Raw genomic sequence first — 22034 nt, 5'->3', positions numbered from 1 at the left:
AAATCACATAAGCGTTTATCCCACCAAGCCTCCATCTCAGGGGGGACCACTCCGTTTTGAGGTGCACACTTGCTAGTGGTTTCTGAGGTCCCAGCTCACAGAACCATCACACACGCCCTTTCCCTCACTCACCAGCTCCTGCACGGTTTCTTGCTTTGGAAGGAGTGGCTGTCAGAGTGAAGCTAGCTGCAGAGTCCCTCGTCTGGAGTCTGGGCTCCTGTGTGGGGTTTAATGGTGATGCTGTGAGGCCCGGGGCTGGGTGCCAGGAAGCAGTTAGCCTCTGCAGAGACCTCCTGGCAGGCTCGCTTTGGGGATGCCCACTGTGAAGGCACAGCCGCCCTAGGTAAGAGGCTGACGGATCCTGAGCTCCCAGCCCCCACCCGAAGCAGAACCCCCAGAACCCAGGGAGTGAGAGCAGGGGCCCAGCTGGGGTGCAGCCTCTTCAGACACCACCTGGGGCAGGAACGAGCCTCCCGCTAAGCTTGCCCACCTTTCTGACCACACAACCCCAGTGAAATAAGACGGTTGTTCTAAGCTGGCAATAGTAGTGATCGGAAGAGAGGCAGCGCTTTGTCAGCTTTTTTTTTTTTTTTTTTTTTTTTTTTTTTGGTATTACGCGGGCCTCTCACGGTTGCGGCCTCTCCCGTTGCGGACCACAGGCTCCGGACGCGCAGGCGCAGCGGCCACGGCTCACGGGCCCAGCCGCTCCGCAGCACGTGGGATCCTCCCGGACCGGGGCGCGAACCCGCGTCCCCTGCATACGCAGGCGGACTCTCAACCACTGCGCCACCAGGGAAGCCCTCTTTGTCAGCTTCTTGTGGAAGGTGTTCTTAATTTGTCTTTTTGTTTTACTTTTCTGGTGGCTCCATTTAGTATTGAGAGAAAATTTGGGGAGGTTCAAAAATGATGACAGCCATTCTGCCTCCAGCTCAGAAGTATATTTCTTCATTTCCACTTAATGGCTCTATTGACGTATTTGGGTTGAAATCTCTCTTATTTTCTGCTTCCGAGTTGTTGCACCCTTTTCTTCTTTCTTGCCTTCGTTTGCATTGGCTGAGGTTTTTCTCCTGTCTTCTATTTAAACATCATATATTCTATTTTCTATCATCTTCATGACCATCACTAAAAACAGCAGGCAAAATTAACTTTTCAAGGCTGCGGTGAACCAAAACCCTCCTCCCAGGTAATGCAAGGACTTGGGATACTCTACATCACTTTCTCCCTCTCCTCACTTTTATGTTTTGCTGTTTGGCATTTTGTTTCTAACTTGTTTACTTTGTAACACCACTAGAAATCGTTGTTAGTTCTTTACACTCATCTATTTTTTATAGTTCCTCACATATTTAGCACTTTTGCTACCTTCCCGTGTTCCTCTGGCCTCTCAGAGGTCCCTTTAGGACCATTCTCCTCTGCCTGAGGCAAATACTTTACTTTCCTTTGTTCAGTCCTGGCATCCGCTCTCTCAGTTCCTTTTTTCTTTTTTTGGGGGTCTGAGAATTTCTTTCTTTCAAGAATGAGGGTGAAATATATTTTTACTAGGAATTGAATTCCCCTTTGGCAGGTATTTTTTAAAGTGCATTTAATCCTTTATTCCATTGTTTTATGGCTTCTGTTGTTCTGATGAGAGGTTAGTCGTTAGTCTAACTGTCCTTCCTTTGAACATAAGCTTTTATTCCTCTGGCAGATTTTATTATTTTCTCTTTGTCTTTGTTTCTTTTTTCCTCAAGTTTCATTATGATGTGCCTAGATTTTGACTTACTTTGAATCTTCGGATGGTTGTCTTTCATCAATTTCAGAGAATTCTCAGTCACATCTGCAAATTTTGCATCCAAGTTTTTGCCCTCATTTTTCCTTCTAAGAGACCTTCTCATCCTATCTCTGCCTCTCTCACCTCTCTTTTTTGTGCGCTGCCTTTTCTGTGCTCACTTCTGGGTCATTTTTTCTACGTCATCTTCCAGTCACTACTTCAGTCTTACGCTACCAGGTGTCCATTGTGTCTTAACTCCAGTTGTTACATTTGTTTTTCTAAAGTGCTCTCTGTTTTATTCATGTCTGAGATATTACGTCTTGTCGTTTTCTACTCCATGAAGTTGTTTTCAAGCTTCTAACTTATTTCTTTAAAAAAAATAGAACTAGACCGTGGGGAGGGGGAGAAGGGGTCTCTGGGGACTCTGCTCAGACGTGCTGTGAACCCAAAGCTGCCCCCCAAAGTAAAGCCTATTTAAAACATAGCAAGCGTTGCTGTTTTGTAATCGGTCATTGTTAATTCTGTGCTGAGGTTTGTGTGGGTCTCTTTCTATTTTTTAAACTTGGTTCTTGCTCAGTTGCCGTGTCCCCTGCCTTCCCTGGTGTCATTAGCTGTCCTTGAACGATTGTCTGTGGGTTTCCCTGAGACCTCGGTCGAATGTGAGAGGGTCACACTCACTCCTGCCGGGCAGCTGGGGCACCTGGCTGGGAACCACTCCAGACCATTTCTCTGCCTGGAGGCCCTTGTTCCCCTCTGGTCTCCTGCTGTGCAAGGACAGACTGTTGCATGCACTCCTCAGGGCTGGGCTTCCTGCTGCTTTTCCCTTCACGGCAGCTCTCTCTGCAGTCCCGTGGAATGGGGTGGTGGATGCAGTGGGGGTGGGCACAGCTGAATAGCCCCCCGAGGGTTAGCCCTTTGGTCCTAGCTTAGCCCCAGGAGGGTCACTGGTGGAACTCCCCACTGGAGCAAGTAAGCTGTCCCGTCTTGTCCACAGGAGGTGTTGGCTTTAGGCACAGGCTGCCTTCGTTTTTCCATAATGTGTTATCTCTCCGTCCGGGCGGTCCCGGGACCTTGGCGTCTCAGCATCTCTGTTGCCTTTAGGTGGGAGGTGAGTGAGTGAGCTCTGACCTAACCAGCCCACCATTACCTGAAAAGGAGTTCCGAAACTCTTCTTTGCTCCCATGGAGTATTGCAGATGGTTTGGAGATGTTGGTTTCCGTCCAGGGTGGGGCAGCGAGAAGCTGCCTTAAAGTGGGGCTGCAACCTTGAGGCCACATTGTCACGGTTTCAAGGCCATAGTTGGAATGACCACAGGTGGACCGGGGGACCTTAGCCTGTGAGCTTGGAGAGGATGTGGATGAGGCGTCCACACCCTAAAACAACTTCTCATCCGAGTGCCAGCGCCAGTGCGAACCACAGCTTGGAGAAACTAGCAGGGTTTCTGGGGAGGGTTCAGTTCACGTGAGGGGCATGCCTGGGAAAGGCTGGACACCTCTCTCTCTCCTGGTCACCCTGTCCACCAAGAATCTTGGAAGTGGGGGCATGCGGGGCACGTCACCAAGGAGCTTCCTCTGTGGACAAGCTCAGGGAATAGCTTCTGGGTTAATGTTTCGGGTACCTCTCATCCCAGGGGCTCAGGCCAAGCGGGAGGCCCTGCCAGCAGTTAGAGAGCTGGCGGACACAGGGCGGATGAGTTTTCGAGCTGACTGGGCTGGCGGGGCGTGGGTGAGTCCAGACAGAGCCACCAGCAGGCAGCCCGATGAGTGCAGAAGCCCTGCAGAGCTGACGCCCAAAGCCAGGTGCGAGTCAGGAGAGGCAGGGCTGTGGCTGCAGCATCCTCTCAGGTGAGGTCAGCTCATCACTAGGCGTGGTCAGGGAGCTGAAGTCGGGAAGGGAGTTGAGAAAGGGCACCCTAGACAGCACCGTGGGAAGCAGGCCGCGCCCTCTCACTCCCAGCTCCCGGTCCGGGTCCTCCAAGGGTCCTGCACCCCACGTTCCCCTGAGGAAGGCAGGCGGACCCTCTGGGTGTGTTGCAGGGCGTTGGCTGCCTTGAGGCTCTTTGGGGCAGATTTCTTGGGACTGCTGGTGTCTATTTAGTTCGTTCTGTTTCTCCTGGAGCCACAGAGCAGCAGTTGTGAAGGTCGGACTCTTAACTGCGAGGTTGACGCAGGTTCTTTCTTCAGCGGGAGTGGTGCATTGGTGAGCAAGTCCCCAGGGTGTCATGCAGAGGTCACACAGCTGGTCCCACAGGCCACGGTGCCTGGGGGTGACTCGTCTTGAGAAGGAAGCACTGCTCAGAGCAGCTGGCTTGCGAAATGGCGTGAATCAATTAAAATCCAACATCTTTTTTTTTGGCAACATTTGGGAGGGAATTAAAGCAAAGCAGGCTTTGCCAAGAAGCCCGTAGGCCGTGATGAAGTCAAGTTTGGAAGCAGATGGAAGGAAGGGTCAGTGCACCTGCGGTCAGCAAGCTGGTGCACCGCCAGCAGGTCCGAGCCGTGAACTGCCCGCCTTGGTTTTAATTAATACCTGCTCTGGCTTCACTTTTTTTTTTTTTTTTTTTAATACCTTCTGAACTTGGGACCCCGGTCTGCAGGAGGCGAGTGAGCTGCTCCCTTGTTCTCTCCTACCAGGGTCTGCAGCCCACGTGGTCCCTCGTGCCGCCCGATGCTGGGGCATTGAGGGACCCAGCAACTGGCCTTCTCCCCTTAGGGTCCCGGCCCTCAGACCCCTCCCCCTTGTCTTGTTCAAACATCCCCCGGTGGGACTGCACCTGCCTCCCTCCCTCGCTCTCCATAGCACATGCTCATAATTCACCCTGAGTCTTCCGCCGGGCGCCATCAGCTGCAGCACTAGGTCGGCGGCGCCCTGGCTGACGGTCCTCGGCCAGTGTCGCCTGCTTGCTTGTGGGCAGTCGTCAGTGCCTGTCTTTTCAAAGCCTGGCTCGAGCGCAAGAGCCTGAGTCCGGTCCGGCCTTGTTCCTGGTGGCCAAGGTGGCTCCGGGCCTCTCTTCTAGCCTCTGGAGCCCAGATGTCTGGTCTGAAGAGCGGGTGCCGCTGGCCGGGCTCTCGGGGGCGACGGGGGAGCGCGCGCCCTGCAGCCCGCCGGGCCCACGCTTAGTTCTTTCGATGGCAGCTGCGGGCCGCCCTTCCCCTGCTCCTCGTGTAGAGAACCCTCTAGAACTTAAGTGTCTGTACCCCTGCCAACCTCACAAGAGCCCTCAGAGAGCAGACTCGCAACCCGGCAGGGGGCCCGTCCCGGTGACTGTGGTTCTTGGGGAGAAGCGGGAGGGATATGGGGTCTCCTCCTAAACTGGTGCCACCAGCTGGGTTCACGCGACTCCCAGCACATGGCCGGGCTCTGCCCACACGCGTGTGCGGAGACCGGCCAGACCGTGTGCTGCCCGCACCCGGCCTTCCCCGTGATAAGGGAGACGAGCGCGTATAAAAAAACCTCGAGGGCTTCCCTGGTGGCGCAGTGGTTGAGAGCCCGCCTGCCGATGCAGGGGACACGGGTTCGTGCCCCGGTCCGGGAAGATCCCACGTGCCGCGGAGCGGCTGGGCCCGTGAGCCATGGCCGCTAGGCCTGCGCGTCCGGAGCCTGTGCTCCACAACGGGAGAGGCCACAACAGTGAGAGGCCCGCGTACCGAAAAAAAAAAAAAAAAAAAAAAAAACCTCGAAAGAACAAAGGGACACTTCTTTGAAAAGCAGCCGATAAAGGGACTTTCCTGGCCGTCCAGTGGTTAGGACTCTGTGCTTCCACCGCAGGGGTCACGGGTTCGATCCCTGGCTGGGGAACTAAGATCCCGCAAGCCGTGCAGCATGGCCAAAAAGTGAAGCAAAGAGGGAAAAGCAGCAGATAAAGTAAAAAATGAAATTCTGCTGATGGCTCTTCCCCAGGAGCCGTTCCGGACTTGCCCTGCTTCCCCTGCCGCGTGCGGCTCTCGGAGGACCGAGCCCGCGGTCGGCGCCCGGCCGGGCCAGAGCCCATTCACAGACCCCCCGGCTGGTCCCCGCCACTCGCGACGCGAGAGCAGCTGCTGTTCAGGTTGCTGCCCTGAAACGGGCTGGCTCTTCAGGGCTTGGCCGCATGGCAGTTCCTGTAGCTGAAAGCACTCTGAATAGGGGAGAATCCCTCCGTGCAGCGTATGTCCGACCTGGGCCTCATCCCCTGCAGCCAGGGTCCCCCGCCTGCGTGCGGCCAGGGGCTAGAAGGGGGGCAGAGCCCCGAGGGCACGGGGGCTTCACAGAGCAGGTGGCGCAGGCTGGAGGCTCCCGTCTGGGAGGAGAGACTCTGGTTGAGCCTGGCAGCGTGTGGAGGGAGGCGGGCTGCTGGAGGGGGATCCACGGGGGGGGGGGGTCACTGTCCAGTGACCTATTTCCTCGCCTCCTTCCGGGACTCTTCCTCCAGCTTTCCACCCGACTTTGCACGAAGCTCTCAGGCTTCAGCAGGGCAGCCTGCAGACAGAAGGCTTTCTCAGCCCGGGGGGTGGGAAGGGGGGCTGCTAAGACGAATGGGACTCTGGGAGGCTGCCGTGGTCCCTGGCAGGATGGGACAGAGGCCCTTCCATGCCCGAGGGCCCCAGCCTCGCCGAGGGTGTGTGACCAGGCCGCTCAGCTGCATAAACGCAAGTCAGCGTCGGGCTGGTCGGTGCGGTTTTCTGCGACATTCTTTGGCATCTGTGGAGAGCGTCTTTCACGCATCAGTCAGTCCTGTATTTTCTCGGCACTAAGTTTTGATCTATTGACGGTCCTCTCAGGGTCTCTTGATGTTGGGTTAAGGTACACGGGTGCCCCCCTTCTGCAGCGGCTTCTGTCAGATTTGGCATATCACGTTGTGTGGCGAGAAGGTGACGCCTTTAAGTGCAAAGGGGATTCAGGGACGTGGAGCAGCGGTGGGGGTCCCACCCCCCCTTCCCCCGCACGCGTGTAGGATGCTGGGGCCTTCGCAGCACGTGCCGGGGCCACCAGCATGCTGCCGGCAAGACAGTGGACGTGAGCTGGTCTGAGGGCCGTCAGGAGAGAAGGCCCCAAAGTCTCCACGGGGGGAGAGCAGGAGGGCAGCCCAGCCTTGGGCGAGGCCCCGAAGGACCGCTGCTGCCCCTTCTGCGGGAGCAGATGGCGTGGACCCCCCGTGCGGTGGGGTTTAGGGAGAAGGCTCGGGCCAGGTCACCAGCTGTGGGCCAGCTCCCGGGCTCGACCGGCTACCGGTGAGCCGTGCAGCTCACCGGAGACCCCGCCTGGCCACGTCTGAGGTGCTCGCGGCCCTCGGCGTGACCGAGGGGGCCGTCAAGGCGAATCACGAGGCACAGTGAGCCCATCTCTGATGCCGACTTCTCCTCTGGTTCACCATGCTGGTGGGGCTGTGGGGAGCACCCCAGGCTTCGGTCTGACCTTCGCAAATGGCGGGCTGGCTCCTGCCTCCAGGAACCTGACACAGAGGTTTTGCGGCTGCTGAGGAGGCCCCTCGTGGACCCTGGATGGCGTTCAGGGTCCTTTGGTGTCAGGGTCCCCTGAGACCCCATGTCCGCAGCCTCCCGCGGGGGTCACTGTGGTCGACAGCTGCAGGCCCTGGGGAGGGACCGGGGGACATTTATTCCTGATCCCGGTGGCGATAGCCCCTCATCACGCGGGCCGGGGGTCTGGGACGTGTCTTAGAGCTGGTGACCGGTGACGAGGCGAATTTCTCCCTCGTGGTTTCTGGCTTCTGAGCACCAGCTCCCAGTTATGTTTCAGTTGTACCCATCTTTTTATGGCTGAGTAGTATTCCATCGTATGTGTATGTATAGGCCACATCTTCTTTAGCCACTTGTTCCCCTGTCGTTCCCTTTGTGCAGGGCCACCTTGCTGGCCGGCCGCACGGTCCCCGCGGTGACCCTGCTACTCCCCTTCCCCCCTGCCCCCCGTCACCGTCCGCCACCAACGAGGCTGCTGCATCCGAGGGCCCGTGTCCACCAGCAGTGGGGCACTTACCCTGCTTGATGATGAACAGTCCACTTCTAGAATCCCACCCTGGGCTCCAGAAATCCATCCTGGGCATCAGAAGCGCACCCTGGGTGCCAGGATCCCCGAGGCTGCCCTCCACGGCCGCGGCCGGCGCCACAGCTCCCTGAGATGAGGTCCTCCCAGAATGCTCCCTCCCCGAGGCAGCCCCGGGACAAGGCCCGTGGGCGGGGCATGTATTTTAGGAAGGGGACCCAGGGAACAGGAGCGGGGCCGGGAAGGCCAGCCAGGGAAGGGGGGCGCGGGAGGCGCCACGCGGGGGCTGTTGGCAGCTGGTCACTGCTGTGCGCGCCTCTGGGCGGAGCCCGCCGGAGCCGAGCTGCGGGAGGATGGGCAGGGACGTGCCGCAGGCCCCCGCGTCGCCCGGACGCTGCCTCGCCGGCTTGTCTCAGGACGGAGAGGACACAGCACCGCGCTCGCGCCCCCGCTGGCACAGGGCACCCAGCCATCGCGTGTGTCCTCCCCGGCCTGTCTGCGGCCTCACACGAGCCCATCCCTCCCTCTTCCTCGCGCGGCCGGTTGTGGGCCCTGGGGCTGGGCACCCATGGCGGGAACAAGGGCAGCTGTGTCCTGTGTTTTTAACCCCCGTGAAAGGGGCGTTCTGTCCAGTTCCAGCCTGGGACAACCGCCCGCCTCCCGACCCGGCGTGAATGCGCCTATTCTTTCCCGGGGCTTCGGACAAACGCGCCCATCGGCGCCGAGCACGGTGGTGCTGTGTCCGCAGTGCACGCGTTGGTGGGGGCCCTGCGGCACAGGGAGGGGCTCGAGCGGCGCCCCAGCGGGAGGACGACGCCGCGGACCGCTCTGGGCGGGGCAGGGGCTCTGCGGGCTCCGCCCCCCCAGCACCTGCGTGTAAGCCCCGCCCCTCCACGCTTCCCGCGGTCACCGCCTGAGGGCCGGACGCGGGGCCTCGGCGCTGCTTGGCGGTGAGTGTGCGTCTCTGCCGGCGATTCGGACTCGGTGGGAGCCGCAGGCAGGTGGGCGTGGTCAGGGCCTGGGCCGCAGGCTGGGGACGATTTCCGGCGCGAGGCTGCTTCCACCTGGTGAAGGGTCTGCTGAGCATCTGTGGGCGGAAACGCAAACTGGGGGCCGAGGAGTTAATTTCTGATGTTGTGCTTGACAGGGGCTCTGGAACTGGTTAACGCCCGGGGTTGTGCTACCTACAGAGAGGGCACAGGGGTGCCGGGGCCCCGGGTGCGCGGTGCGCGTGGCCTCGTGAGGCCGGAAGGCGGCAAGGCTCAGGTCAGCGAGCAAGGGCGCCGCCTCCCCGGGGACGGGGGTGCCCCACACGCGCTCAGGGGGCGACGCTCAGAGCCGCTGGGTCCACCAGGTGAAGCCGCGGAGATGCTCTCTACCATCCTCCTCGCGTGCTCCGTGTGTCACACGGGCTTTTCTGCGGACGCGTGTGTGGAGAGGACTCATAAAACCAGCCGCGTGGGGCGGGGACACACAGGCTGCTGGCAAGACACGTTTGGTCCCGACGGGAGGAGCGCTTGGAAAGAGAACTTCGGCCCTGAATTCCACCGACGAGCCACCGGTCCAGCTCCAGACGACCCGGCTTCTGTCTCGTGTCGTGGTTCAGCTGCGGGGCCCGTGCTAGAACATTCTTTGCTTTTGCTGGACTTCCCCGCGGGAGGGGCCAGAGCCCTTCTTTCCCAGCCAGCTGTCCTCCGGAGGCGTCTGGTGCCGCCGGGCCCGGCGAACAGAGAGGTCGGCGTCCCAGGAGCGGGCCGGGTGGTGGCCTGGGGGAAGCGTCCTCCCGCTCACCCTGGGCACCCGCGGAGGGTGCGTCTCGCCTCTGATGTGAGCTGAGATTGGCCAGGTGTTCCTCCTTCCTGGAGGGAGGTTTACTGAGGATGAAGGAGGGACCTTGAAAACACCAGTGTTCGTGTATTTTGAAGGAAAGCCGGTGTTGTACGCGGTAACTGCGGCCACACGCGGGTGATCAAGCTGTCCTGGGGAAGAAGCCAGGGGCTCCAGCCTGCGCGTCTGTCCCTCCCAGTGGCTCTGCGCTGTCCCGTCCCCGGGCCTGGAGGGCAGCCCCTCAGGGGGTCTGACCTCAAGGATGGCACCGGAGCTGCCCGGTCTCCAGGAAGCTGCAGGAGGGGCCCCAGGACGGGCGTGGCGGCCGCAGGTTTGCCGCAGGGCAGAGGCAGGGGGGCAGCAGCTCGGAGCCTGGGCCCGGCCGGGGCTCCCAGGCTCCACCGCGGCCCGTCCATCCGCTCTTCCTGCCGGGCTCACCCACAGGGCTCAGATTCCAGGAGAAAGCTGACTTTACCTGGAGAACCAGAGGGTATTGAGAAGTGGACATTTTTTTAAAGCTTTTTGTGTCAGGGTAGAGCTGCTGCTTACGAAGTAAATGGAGTTGCTGGCGAGACAGGCAACAAAGATAGAGACTCTCTCCTTCCCACAGGCCCTAGGACGCAGGATGGAAGTAACCGGAATTCTCCCCGGCTCATTTTACAGGGGAGGGTGGGAGGGAGGGAGAGGGAGAGAAAGAAAGGAGGGAGGGAGAATGGATCTGGGAGTCAGAAGAGAAAGCGACTCCTGCCCCCTCCCGCTCTCCCCGCCTAGCTGGGAGCCATGGGCTGCGGCTACTGGTGGGATGGGGGCTGCTGTCCCAGGGCCAGGGGCCCGCACCTTCATGCCCACGTGGGAAGGAAAGAGGAGGCAAGACTTTGCTGGAGGAACTGGAACTCGGGCCTGGCGCAGCGCTCAGACCCCTCCTGAGCGCGGACTGTAGTACCCACCGGCACCAAGAGGTGACCGGGGGCCTTGTCTCTCTCTGCTCCCTCCGGCTGGGGAAACATTTTAGGGAGAGTTTGAAGAGCCAGGTCTGTGCCTCTCCCTCGTTTGAGGCTTGAAATGATGTGACCCCAACTCCCAGTCAGGAGGGATGGAAAGATGGGTCCAGGCAGGTGACCCTGGGCTGGGGCGGGACGGAAGCAGACGCAGGCCGGCTCCGGAAGGACAGGGAGAAAACAGCACGATTATTCGAACGGATGCAGGAAAAGCGTTGGATAAATTGCAACACCCATTCACAATTTTAAAAAAGCTGTGCACTCAGCAAATTTGGATACAGATACATTCTTTAACCTGATACAGGGAACCTACCAAAATCCTGCAGCAAATGCGATACGTAATGGGGGAACAAGCATTTCTCTTCAAGAAAGAACACAAGAGAAAGATGCAAATATCATTGCTTCTCCTTAACAGTGTATGGAAGTCTTACCCAGCCCAAGAACATGGGAGAAACAATGTGAAAGTAGGAAGATTGGAAAGGAAGAGACCAAACCGCCCTTCTCAGGAGAATGTAGAAGTGAGCAACTCTTGGAACAAGTGAAATTTCAGCATGTTGCCGGCACAAGGTCAACATAAAAGAATCAGTCGTGTTCTTATCAGCCCTCTTCCTGCTGGTTATGTGAGGACAGTGACAGTGACACTCACAAATGCCTTTCGTGACAGGAGTGCAAATGCTCGGCACCTAAGGGATAAGGATGTCAAAAGTTGTGCAGAACCTTTCGGAGAAAATGATACAACTTCCTTGAAAGACACTTTAAAAAGTCTTAAGTAAGTAGAGGACACTATACTCTGTCCACACACAAAAAGACTGCACCATCTTACATTCCTGCCACAAGTGCAAAGGGTTCTAGCTTCTCCACATCCTCACCAACACTTGTTGTTTTCTGCTTTATGTTTTTTTAGTAGCCATCCTAATGGACGTGAGGGTGATAGCTGATTGCAGTTTTGATGTGCATTTCCCTGATGATTAGCGATGTTGAGCATCCTTTCACGTGCTTATTGGCTTTTTGTCTGTCTTCTTTGAAGAAATGTCTATGCGAGTCCTTTGCCCATTTTTTAATCTAGCTGTGTTTTTGTTGTTGAGTTTTAGGAGTTCTCTCTCTATTCTAGATACTAATCCCTTATCAGATATGTGAATTGCAAATATGTTCTCCCATTCTATGAGTTGCCTTTCTACTCTGTGGATAGTGTCGTTTGGTGCACAAAATTTTTTAAATTTTCACGAAGTTCAATTTGTCTATTTTTTTCCTTTTGTTACCTATGCCTTTGGTGTCATAGCCAAGAAATCATTTTAAAGTCCAGTGTCGTCAAGCTTTTGTCCTATATTTTCTTCTAAAAGTTTTATTGTTTTAGGTCTTACATTTAGGTCCTTGATCTGTTTTGAGTTAACTTTTGTATAAGGTGCGAGGTAAGGTCCGACTTCATCCTTTTGCATGTGGATACCCAGTTTTCCCAGCGCTCTTTGTGGAAAAGACTATCCTTTCTCTAATGAATGGTCTTGGCACCCTTGTCAAAAATGATGTGACCACGTATGCGAGCTCTGTGTTCTATTTCTGGGCTCTCTATTCTAGTCCGTTGGTCTATGTGTCTGTCTTTAATTCACACGCTTACTTTTAAAAATAGAAATGAAGTCACGCCCCACACACATTGTACAGCCTTTGAAGAACTTAACGACGTGCTGTTCACGTGTCTCCGTGTCAGGACGTACGCGCTCACGCCACGTTGGAGGCCGTCGTGTTGGGGTGCGCGTGCGCCCCTTGTTTATGTTGGACATTTAGGAGGCTTCCAGTTGTTCCCTGGTGTGTTATGGGCAACGCTGTCATAATTTTCCTCAATTAAGTTTTACTTAAGGTGCTCAGAGCAGAGCCGGACACAGGCTCAGTGCTGTAAAAGTATCTGCTAAATAAAACCTGTACAAACGCCATTACGCTGTCACTTCCTCAGGATACGTTCTTAGAAGTCACGTTTCCGGGTTAAGGCACACGCACTTTCCGAGGGTCACCACCTGCTGTCTCCCTCTCACCTGCACGGAGCCGCCCTGAGGTGGGGCCAGGCGCAGGGCCGGAGCAGATCACGCAGGGTGGGGGCGTTCTTGTGTCAGGGCCCAGGCGTGCCCCTCGCAGGGTTTGCGGCTTGGCCTCCAGAGCCGCACCCCTCTCCCCGTCCCCAGTTTGGATCCCGGCTCCAGCCCCTGCCAGTGGGGTGATCGTGGGCAAATGTGCCCATCTCGTGGGGCCTCGGTTCCCTCCCTGCACTCCCGTGCGGCCTCAGCGTCTGTCCTGCAGGGCCCCCGCACCCCAGTCCTGTCTCCTTGACCAGTCAGAACAGCTGCACTCTGGGTGCCCTGCAGCTTGGGAGCCACGGAGGACCTGCCTGTTCTGGAGCACCGGCGAGGTGGCACTTCGCTTCTCCGGAACAGGGTCGTTACGGAGTGTGGCCGCGGCGACGGAGGGCGAGCTTGTGTGCTCACCCATCGCGCCCGCGCTGGCCGTATCTGATTCATTTCTGTGTTTTCGTTCTTCAGAGTTTAACGGATACTAATGCCTTCTTTCACCTCACCATTAAAACAAAAACAACCTTGAAGTGGAAGTTCATTTTACTGACTTTATAGCTCCATGGAATCCAGAGGGGATTCTCTAAGGGAAAGGGACCGGAGTGCTGTCCTGCAGTGCCGGACACGGAGGGGAGCACTGTGGCAGGAGCCGTCAGCATCACCTGTCCGTCCTTCGCTTGCCTTTTCCTGGAGGATGTGGCCGGACCAGCCGAGTCCAGGTTTCCCTCCGGTGTGAGCCCAGAGAAAAGCCGCTTTCAGATTCCCGTCTCCAAGGCATCGCTTCCCCTCGGCCCCCGCCCGCGTCATCCCCGCAGCCTCTGAGTGGAGCACGCCCCGTGTGCGTGGAGCATCTCCAAGCTCCAGCTCCAGCTCCGGAGAGCTTAGCGATCCTGCTTAGAAACTGGTCCCTCCCCCTGGATGTGGTCACCATGTGGTAAATTCCATCTGAAAAGAGGAGCTGAGCGCTTTGCTGAGTCACAGAACCCTCGGAGCTGATTTGCACAAGCCGGGCCGAGCGCCCGAGCGCTTCCCAGGGTCAGATGAACACGGAGGAGAGGCTCAGGGACTTGAGCTCCGGGTGTAAGTGCTTTGCTTTTGGACGCTGCAGGGGCTCTGCTGTGTTCAGCTGGGCTGAGGTCTTTTTGCAGGGGTTTATCCCATTTGAATTGGCTTCTGCATTTAGTGTGCACCCGGATGTAGCCGGAAAGTTCACAGGGGTGGGGGAGGGGATATGTTATCTTACCTGTGCAGAGGGCATCACGGAAGAAAGTGTTTGGTCTGCCTTTTGTACGTTTGTGCTGCCGAGTGCTTTGGGGGGAGGGCTGGGCCTGCTCCCTCAGGGCACTAGGCTTCTCTTCTTGAACACGGGGTTTATTTGATCCGCGCTCAGAGCTGGAGCCTGTCCTCTTGGCAGCTGTGGGGTGGAGGGAGGCTGGCTGTGCCTGCCCTTAGCGCTGGGTGTGGCGAGCGTTCCGGGCGCAGCTGGGTGGCCCCGCCGGCTCCCTTGTCCTGGCTGGGGTGGGGTGAAGGGGGCTCCTGGGCCCTGTTTTCTTTTTTAATAACAGGTGTGTTCATGGCTCCCTCCTGCCCTTTGGAGGGATGCTGTCTTCTCTTTAAAACTTAATCAAGAATCACAATCTGTCCACTGACATAGCTTCTCATGCCAGGAACTCAAGTGTTACAGCTTATTACCTGATTTCCAACATTTCTTCTTGAAAGAAGCGGGTGTTATTACATTGTGCCTCAGTCTCTCCAGTTCAGAGAAAGTCAGAGGTTGATTGGGGCTGGCAGGGTTTGGTGGAAAGAACATCACAGGTAATTTGGTCAAACATTAACTGTTTTGATGTGTATTGAGTCGTGAGTGAGGCTCTCTGTGAAGCTGTAAGTGCGCTACAGCTGTAAATACTGTTGGCTCTGATTCTGCCATTTGTTCAAACCCCACATCCAAGTTGTAGATTTGAGGATATTCTCGGTAGATCTAAGCCTTTGAGCAGATCAGTTGTAAATTCCACCCTAGTTCCCGAGGGGAGAAGCACAACAGAAAAGGAAAGCTGGCCGTGGCGTGACTTCAGTTTGTCTCTGCAGCATTGCCAACGGAAGGCCAGCCTTCATCTGAGCTGCGCTGGGGATTTCAGACAGCAGATAAATGCATATCTTGCAGAGGATGGTGCATCCATTGCTAAGGCCGAGGGCCGTATGCATCTGTGTCTAAGCCTTCTTTCCTTGGTTCTGGGGTGCTCTGAGGGCCCACCTATTCAATCCAAGCGCCGCACGCACCTGACTCGGTCCTGTTACCCGGCAGACGACCCTGGGAAGACGCACCACCTTGAGATCCTGCCTGACAATATGGGGCCAACTGGGTGGCGGTGCCGTAGCCAGGGAGCTGGGCAAGAAGGAAGAGTTCCCCGTCGGCCCCCGGGTCGTGGGACTCACTGCCGCGAGAGAAGCGTGAGCATATGCTGCTGACGTTCTTGGAGGCCGATCTGGACCGCGAGCGCCTGTGAACTGGGGATCCCGTTCAGGGCAGATGCCACATCTTTTTGGTTTTCCCTGCCCCTTAGTTTCCAGACTGTCAAACCAGGTGTGAAGTGGGTGGCGATGGTCAGCTTCCACTCGGACCCCGAAACAGCCCTCTTCAGCACAGGGACTGGGAAAGTCCAGGACTCGGGCCACAGCGACAGCACCTCTCTCTGAGGCTGTCACCCCCAGTCCGCCTCCTTCGAGCAGGCGTGTTTTCCGCCTCAGAGGCGCTGCCCGCGGGTCCCGCACCCCATGGCCAGCTGTGCTTCAGAGCGCCAGGCCCACGTGCTGCCTGCCCTGCTCCCACCCGCCACGGGCCTGCCCCGTGGGGCGCTCGCGAGGCCCTCGGGCGCTGGGCTGGCACTGGCCGCCCCTCAGACGCCTCAGGAGGCCACCCGAGAACAGACCCGTGGTCGGCGCTTTCCACGCGGCACAGCTGACACGTGGTGGACGGGCGGAGTGGTGGGGAACCACACCAGAGCCACAGAGGATGGGGTCAAGGGCAGCCCGGCTCAAAGTGCAGCCCGGTCCTGGCGGAGGGAAGGCGTTCCACACGGGGGATCCTGTCCCACTCAGGGTGGAGGCTGGGACTCGACAGGGAGGTCTGGAAGGCTCAAGGCCGAGCGACCTTGTGGATTCAGGTGACCTTCATGCAACGTGGGCTGGTGATCTTGAGGTTGGAGCTGCACCCGTCAGCAGCTCCCTGCTAGGTGAGCCTTATCCCAGCCCGAGTGGCGTTTTCCGCGCCCTGTGAGCTGACGTCCGGTCTCTCTGAGCCGCTGCCTTTCCTAGAACTCTGCCTCCCTGGTGGTTGGATGACCCAGGATGACTTTGGCTTTGAAGAACCACCCGGTCCTTCGTGCCTGGGAGAACTGTGTGTGCACGTCCGCCGGTGCGCGGTGGGCGTCGGGGCAGGAGGCTGGTGGTCTGGAGGGGCGTGTGTCTGCCTCACGCTCCTGGATGTCACCTGAGCTCCGGCACTCCCCCTGGATGACGGGGGTGGGTCGGAACCCGTCACGTTCATGCTGAGTTGCCCCCAGACAGACCTTTCTGGAGGTCGTCTGTCTTCTGCAGATGGACTCCGTTCAGGAAGAGTTGGACTATTTCTAAAGCACAGAGGGGCGTTGCCACAGTTTTGCACGTTTAGTCTGAGGTTCATCTGAGGGCAGGGCCCCTGGTGTTGTAGCTGATGCATGCATTTCAGGGTTTTATTAAAAAGCAGAATTGGCCCGTACTGTGCTCTGATCTCAGGGCAGCAAAGGCAGAACCCAAGGCCAGAAGGACCTTCTGGCGTCGTTTACCAGACAGAGAGGCAGGGGCTCTGGGTGGCTCACCAAGCCCGTGGCTGCCACTTTTGCACGTGGGCCGCTGTGGGGTCAGGCCCCACGGGACACGGGGCTGGGGGCACAGTCTCAGCCAGTTGCAGTCTGACCCAACTGGAGAGTCCACGGTCTGCCCAGCGCCCCAGAGAGGGACCTGGCAAGCCGCCGACGGCCCACTGATGAGGTGCCATTGCAGTGCGATCCCCCGCCCCCCGTGGGTGTGTCCCCCCAGGATCGCCCGTCTAAACAGGGCTGTCATCCTCTGAGAGTGCTTCTTACCGCCCTACTGCTTTCTAAGCTCTTTCGACCATTGATTCCCACGCCTCGCCTCTGCTCTGTGAAGCAGAGCTGCCTAGCCTAGAAGGACCTTCCATTGACTTTCATTCCTTCGTTCATTTATTCTTATTTTCCTGTTCGTCCAAAGGAAGGGGAACCCAGCTCTGAAACTGGCCTCAGCACCTACCTTGTCACATTTTCAGGGATGTTGGTTTAGTTTAAGAAGAGCCCCAGAGCCCCACGCGGGCTTGCTCACCGTGGTGGGGCCATGGTACCAGGTTGGGGCAATTGTAATATTTGCTGGAGAAAATCTGGAGAAGACAGAGGAGGCGGCTTCTTCTGTGACAGGCAAGGCTCAGAAGCACAGGCACCAGGTCCACACCTTCCACTGACGAGGGAAGAGTGGTTTCCTCCCCATCCGGGGAGCCCCCAGGCCACCCAGCATCCGCCCCGTTACAAGCCCGAGCCTCCGCTCGGGGCCCTGGTGGGACAGTGATGCCTTCTGAGCTCCAGAAGGCCATCAGCTGTGTTTTCTTTATGAAATAGGCTTTGTGGTTTTGTTTTTTTAAATATTTATTTCTTTATTTGGTTGCACCGGGTCTAAGTTGCGGCAGGCAGTCTCCTTAGTTGCGGCTCTCCTGCTCCTTAGTTGCAGCACGTGGGCTCCTTAGTTGTGGCATGCATGTGGGATCTAGTTCCCCGACCAGGATCGAGCCCAGGCCCCCTGCATTGGGAGCTTGGAGTCATATCCACTGTGCCACCAATGGATAAGTCCCTGTGAAACAGTTTTGGTTTGTTTTTTTTAATTTCATAAAACAAATACATTCTCCTTATGGGAACTTTAAAAACATCTAGAAAAGAAAAAAGATAAAAAATAATCACATTCTTCCAAGGTAAATTATTACCCACAAGACAGATTATTGAAACTTTGGAATATCTTCCTTTTCCTTTTTTCTGTTTTTTTTTACATTGTTATGACCCTCCTATCAATTACAGTTTTGTCTTCTGTCTCTTCCCCTTACATGAGATACTCATTTTCCCTTTCAGAATAACTCTTATTAAGCATAATATTTCCTTGTGCAACAACTTAATTCATGAGTATTGAGGTGGTTTTCAGGTTTTCACTATTATAAATAACATAGCATTGAACATTTCTGAGCATAAAGTTTTCTCTGTATTTAGAATGACCTCTTTGGGGTAGAATCCGAGATATGAAATTCCTAGGTTAAAAGTTAGCGACACTTTTAAGATTTAAAAGTTCATATCATCATACTGCTTTCCAAAAGAACCATACCAGTTAACCTGTCTCATCAGTGATACCAAAACCACCAATGAGCATATTATGTATGGCTTTGAAACTTCTTTTTTAAATGGTTAAATAGGATAAGTTTTGACATGTATACGCCTGCCAAGCCGTCTCCACAGTCAAGATGGTGAACGTGACCATCACAGCTGAAGTTTTCTTTCGTCTTTGCATCCCTTCCTTCCTATTCCCCCTGACAACGCACCATGTCGCCAGGCAACCACTGATCCGCTTCAGTTATTATAGACTAGTTTATATTTTCCAGAATTGCATTTAGATGCAATCATATAGTATGTTTCTATTTAGATCTAACCTTTTCCACTCCGCATGATTGTTTTGAGATTTATTGTTGCATGTATCAATAGTTTATTACAACTTTTGCTGAGCAGTATTCCATTGTATGGATGTACCCTAGTTTGGCGCCTGGATTTGGGGTTGCTTCCATGTTTTTCTATTACAAAGGAAACTACTAGGAGCATCCCTGTGCAAATCTCTGTACAGACACATGCTTCCACTCCCCTTGGGCAGACACCCAGGCTGGATGATATTGTGTGTTTAACTTCTTAAGAAACCAGCAAAGTGTTTTCCAAAGTGGTTGAACCATTTGCATTCCCACCAGCATGTCTGAGAGGTCCCAGAGTCTCCCTCACCCTCGCCAACGCTTGGTGTGGGCAGGCTCCTTGTTTTAGCCACTCCAGTAGGTGTGCAGTGGTCTTCTCTTTTTCTCCTGATCAGTCTTTGCAGAGATTGGTCAGTATTATTATTTTCAAAAAACCTTGCATTAATTTCTGTGTGTCTGTCTTCAAATTTATTGATTTCTACTAGCATCCTTATTATTTCTATTCTGCTTACTTTGCATTTACTTTATTGTCATTTTTCTATGTTTTTAAAATGGAAGTTTACACGAGGATTAGATTATGATTGGAGATAGTTATTATTTTCTAATACAAGCATTTATTGTCATAATTTTTCTCTCTTACCACTTTGGTTGTGTCCAAAGTGTTTTGATATATCATGTTTTTATTTTCATTCAGTTCAAAATATTTTTCTAATTTCTTCTTTCACCTATGGGTTATTTAGAAGTGTGTTTTTAAAATTTCCAGATATTTAAATTTTTCCTTGATATCTTTGTATTATATATTTCTAGTTCAATCTGTTTGGGGCTGGAGAACGTACTTTGAATCATTTCAATTATTTTAGCTTTGTTGAGATTTGTTTTATTGCCCTGTATATAGTTTGTCTGGATGAATGCTTTATGTGCACTTGAAAGTACTACATGTTCTGCTGTTGGTGGGTACTGTATCCTACTGTGTGAGGAACTGCCAGACTGTTTGCCAAAGCAGCTGAACTATTTTACATTCCCACCAACAGTACACAAGGGCTCCAATTTATCTGCATCTTCACCAGGACTTATTATTTTCTGTTTTGTGTTGTTTGCTTTTGGGTTTTAAAAAAATTTATTTATTTTATTTTTGACTGCGCTGGGTCTTTGTTGCTGCGTGCAGGCTTTCTCTAGTTGCGGCGAACGGGGGCTACTCTTCGTTGCGGTGCGCGGGCTTCTCATTGTGGTGGCTTCTCTTGTTGTGAAGCATGGGCTCTAGGCGCTCGGGCTCAGTAGTTGTGGCTCATGGGCTCTAGAGCACAGGCTCAGTAGTTGTGGTGCATGGGCTTAGTTGCACAGTGGGACATGGGATCTTCCCGGACCAGGGCTCGAACCCATGTCCCCTGCATTGGCAGGCAGATTCTTAACCAACACACCACCAGGGAAGTCCCATGTTTTATTAATTTTGAACAATCCTCTGTCATTTTGTTTCTTTATACATTTTTTTCACCTGTTCTCTGTCCCTGTTTACTCTGTGACCCCACCTGTATGTATGTTAGGCTGCTTGATTTTTTTTTTTTTTTTCGTGGTACGCGGGCCTCTCACTGCTGTGGCCTCTCCCCTTGCGGAGCACAGGCTCCGGACACGCAGGCTCAGCGGCCATGGCTCACGGGCCCAGCTGCTCCGCGGCACGTGGGATCCTCCCGGACCGGGGCGCGAACCCGTGTCCCCTGCATCGGCAGGCGGACTCCCAACCACTGCGCCACCAGGGAAGCCCTATGTTGTTATGTTTAAGGTGTTTGTTTCCTTTGATGTCCTTCTTCAGTTTTCAGTGAAATCCTGTTGTCTGGCTACATTGTGATTTTCTTGCTTGTCTGTAGGATGAACTTCCCATTTCCTTCCAATTCAGTGTTTAGCTGCCTTTTCCATGAATTCCCATGAATTTCCATGAATTCCCATTGGTGATTCCCATTGGTGATTCCTGTTTTCCTGGAAAGCTCACCTTTTCACTGAGACTTTTGTTTGTTTGTTTTTCTTTTGCGGTACGCGGGCCTCTCACTGTTGTGGCCTCTCCCGTTGTGGAGCACAGCCTCCGGACACGCAGGCTCAGCAGCCATGGCTCACGGGCCCAGCCGCTCCGCGGCACGTGGGATCTTCCCGGACCAGGGCACGAACCCGCGTCCCCCGCATCAGCAGGCGGACTCTCAACCACTGCGCCACCAGGGAAGCCCAGCTGCTTGATATTGCCTGACAGTTTTAGAGACTGTTTTGTTTTATTTTTTCTTTTTGTGTTTCATACTGGACACTTTCCATTGGCCTATCTTCATGTTCACTGAGTCTTTTTCTCAATGCTGTCAATTCCACTGATGAGCCAGTCAAAGAAGTCTTCACCTCCGAAAGCATGTTTATTATTACTTATGTTTCCATTTGAGCCTTTCTTACAGTTTCCATTTCTCTGCTATAATTATCCATCTTTTCATCCACATTGTCCACCTTTTCCACTAGATGCTTCAGCGTAAGAATTGGAGTTACTTAAATTTTCTGTCTGGTAGTTGCAACAACTTAGCATCTCTGAATCTAGTTCTATTGAGTGCTTTATTTGTTGACAGTGGGTTGTCTTCCTTGCTTTATTCTGAGTCTCATAATTTTTGATTAAATGTCAGACATTGTCTGTGGAAGAACAGTGGGGGCTGAGGGAGAAAATATCATGCCCAGAAATGGGCACATCTCTTCTTGGGTTAGGGTGTGGGTTGGAGGCCACCCAGGCAGGAGCAGTGCGGGTCAGGGTGTGTTGTTTCTGTTGTTAGCCCCCAGGGGTGGTGGCCTCGTGCTGTGTGCAGGTGGTGCCCGGGGGTTGGAGGGGTTATTCTATGTCCCCGCTCCACGCTTAGCTTTTGGCGCTCTGCACGCCTGCACCACAGAAGGGCCTCTTTCTGCACCCTGGCCCCTCCCCCAGCACTGGACTTCTGTTGCTTGTACCCAGTGCCAGCTTGTCTGGGGGAAGGGGGTCTTCATTCTTCTGGTCCAGCCCTAGAGGAATCAAGGCCCATGTGCCTGAACTTGAGGGGGCTCTTCTCAGCCTTCCCACCCCTTCCCCCAGCCGCTGAGCTCTGCTTTGTGTCACTGCAGGATCCTGAACCCCAGGGCCTCCCTCTCCTTCCCCAGGAGCAGGTGTTTTCAGCTTCCATTCTTACCCTAGAGGCAGGGGTCTTCTCCTAGTTCCCGGGCAGAAGGGAAAGAGGGGCTTTCCTTTCGCCCTCTCCCCGTGACCCCGAGGACAAGTGGGTTTGCTGCTCTCCTCCTAGTGGCTTAAGGCTTCTGCTCCGCCTGGAAGAGGGGCCTGGAATTGGGGAGTGTCTGGTTCCCTCCCAGTGGCAGCCGCCTGCTCCTGCATCCTGCACCTCGGGGTCAGGGTGGCGGGGAGCAGAACCCCTCCAGCCTCTGTCCTGCCCTCAGCCTTCCTCAAGTTGGGGCTCCAGCAATTCCAGACTGATGTGCCAACCCACATTCAGCCCTTGGAAACGTGTTGAAATTGGAGCTGATTTCTTCTTCCCCCGGATCTCTGCCAGAGGAGAACCAGCTCAGGTGCCTCTGCTCCCTTGGATGGGCTTCTCAGCGTCTGGTTCTCTTGGGACCTAAATTTTTCTGGGCCCAAAGAAAGATATGATTTGGTGGATTATGTGGTG

At 54.9% G+C, this 22034-nt stretch overlaps 1 protein-coding gene across 39 annotated transcripts in view; it reads left to right on the top strand.

Moving 5' to 3' along the window:
- JAKMIP3 (Janus kinase and microtubule interacting protein 3) overlaps nt 1–22034 on the top strand; it is a 109650-nt gene that overhangs the window by 8563 nt on the left and 79053 nt on the right. For 20 of the 39 annotated variants that reach the window (XM_067023996.1, XM_067023990.1, XM_067023976.1 and 17 more), the window contains exon 1: nt 13572–13685. The exons of 5 other annotated variants lie outside the window; for them this stretch is intronic. The gene's annotated coding sequence lies outside the window, so the exon portion shown is untranslated. Of the gene's footprint in view, nt 1–13570; nt 13686–22034 lie in introns of those variants that run through there. 14 more of the 39 variants (XM_067024007.1, XM_067023915.1, XM_067023908.1 and 11 more) reach the window with 2 other exon arrangements.

This window comes from Kogia breviceps, chromosome 2, assembly GCF_026419965.1.
Source record: "Kogia breviceps isolate mKogBre1 chromosome 2, mKogBre1 haplotype 1, whole genome shotgun sequence".
NCBI classification, from domain to species: domain Eukaryota; kingdom Metazoa; phylum Chordata; class Mammalia; order Artiodactyla; family Physeteridae; genus Kogia; species Kogia breviceps.
This window is presented reverse-complemented; position numbering and strand designations above follow the sequence as displayed.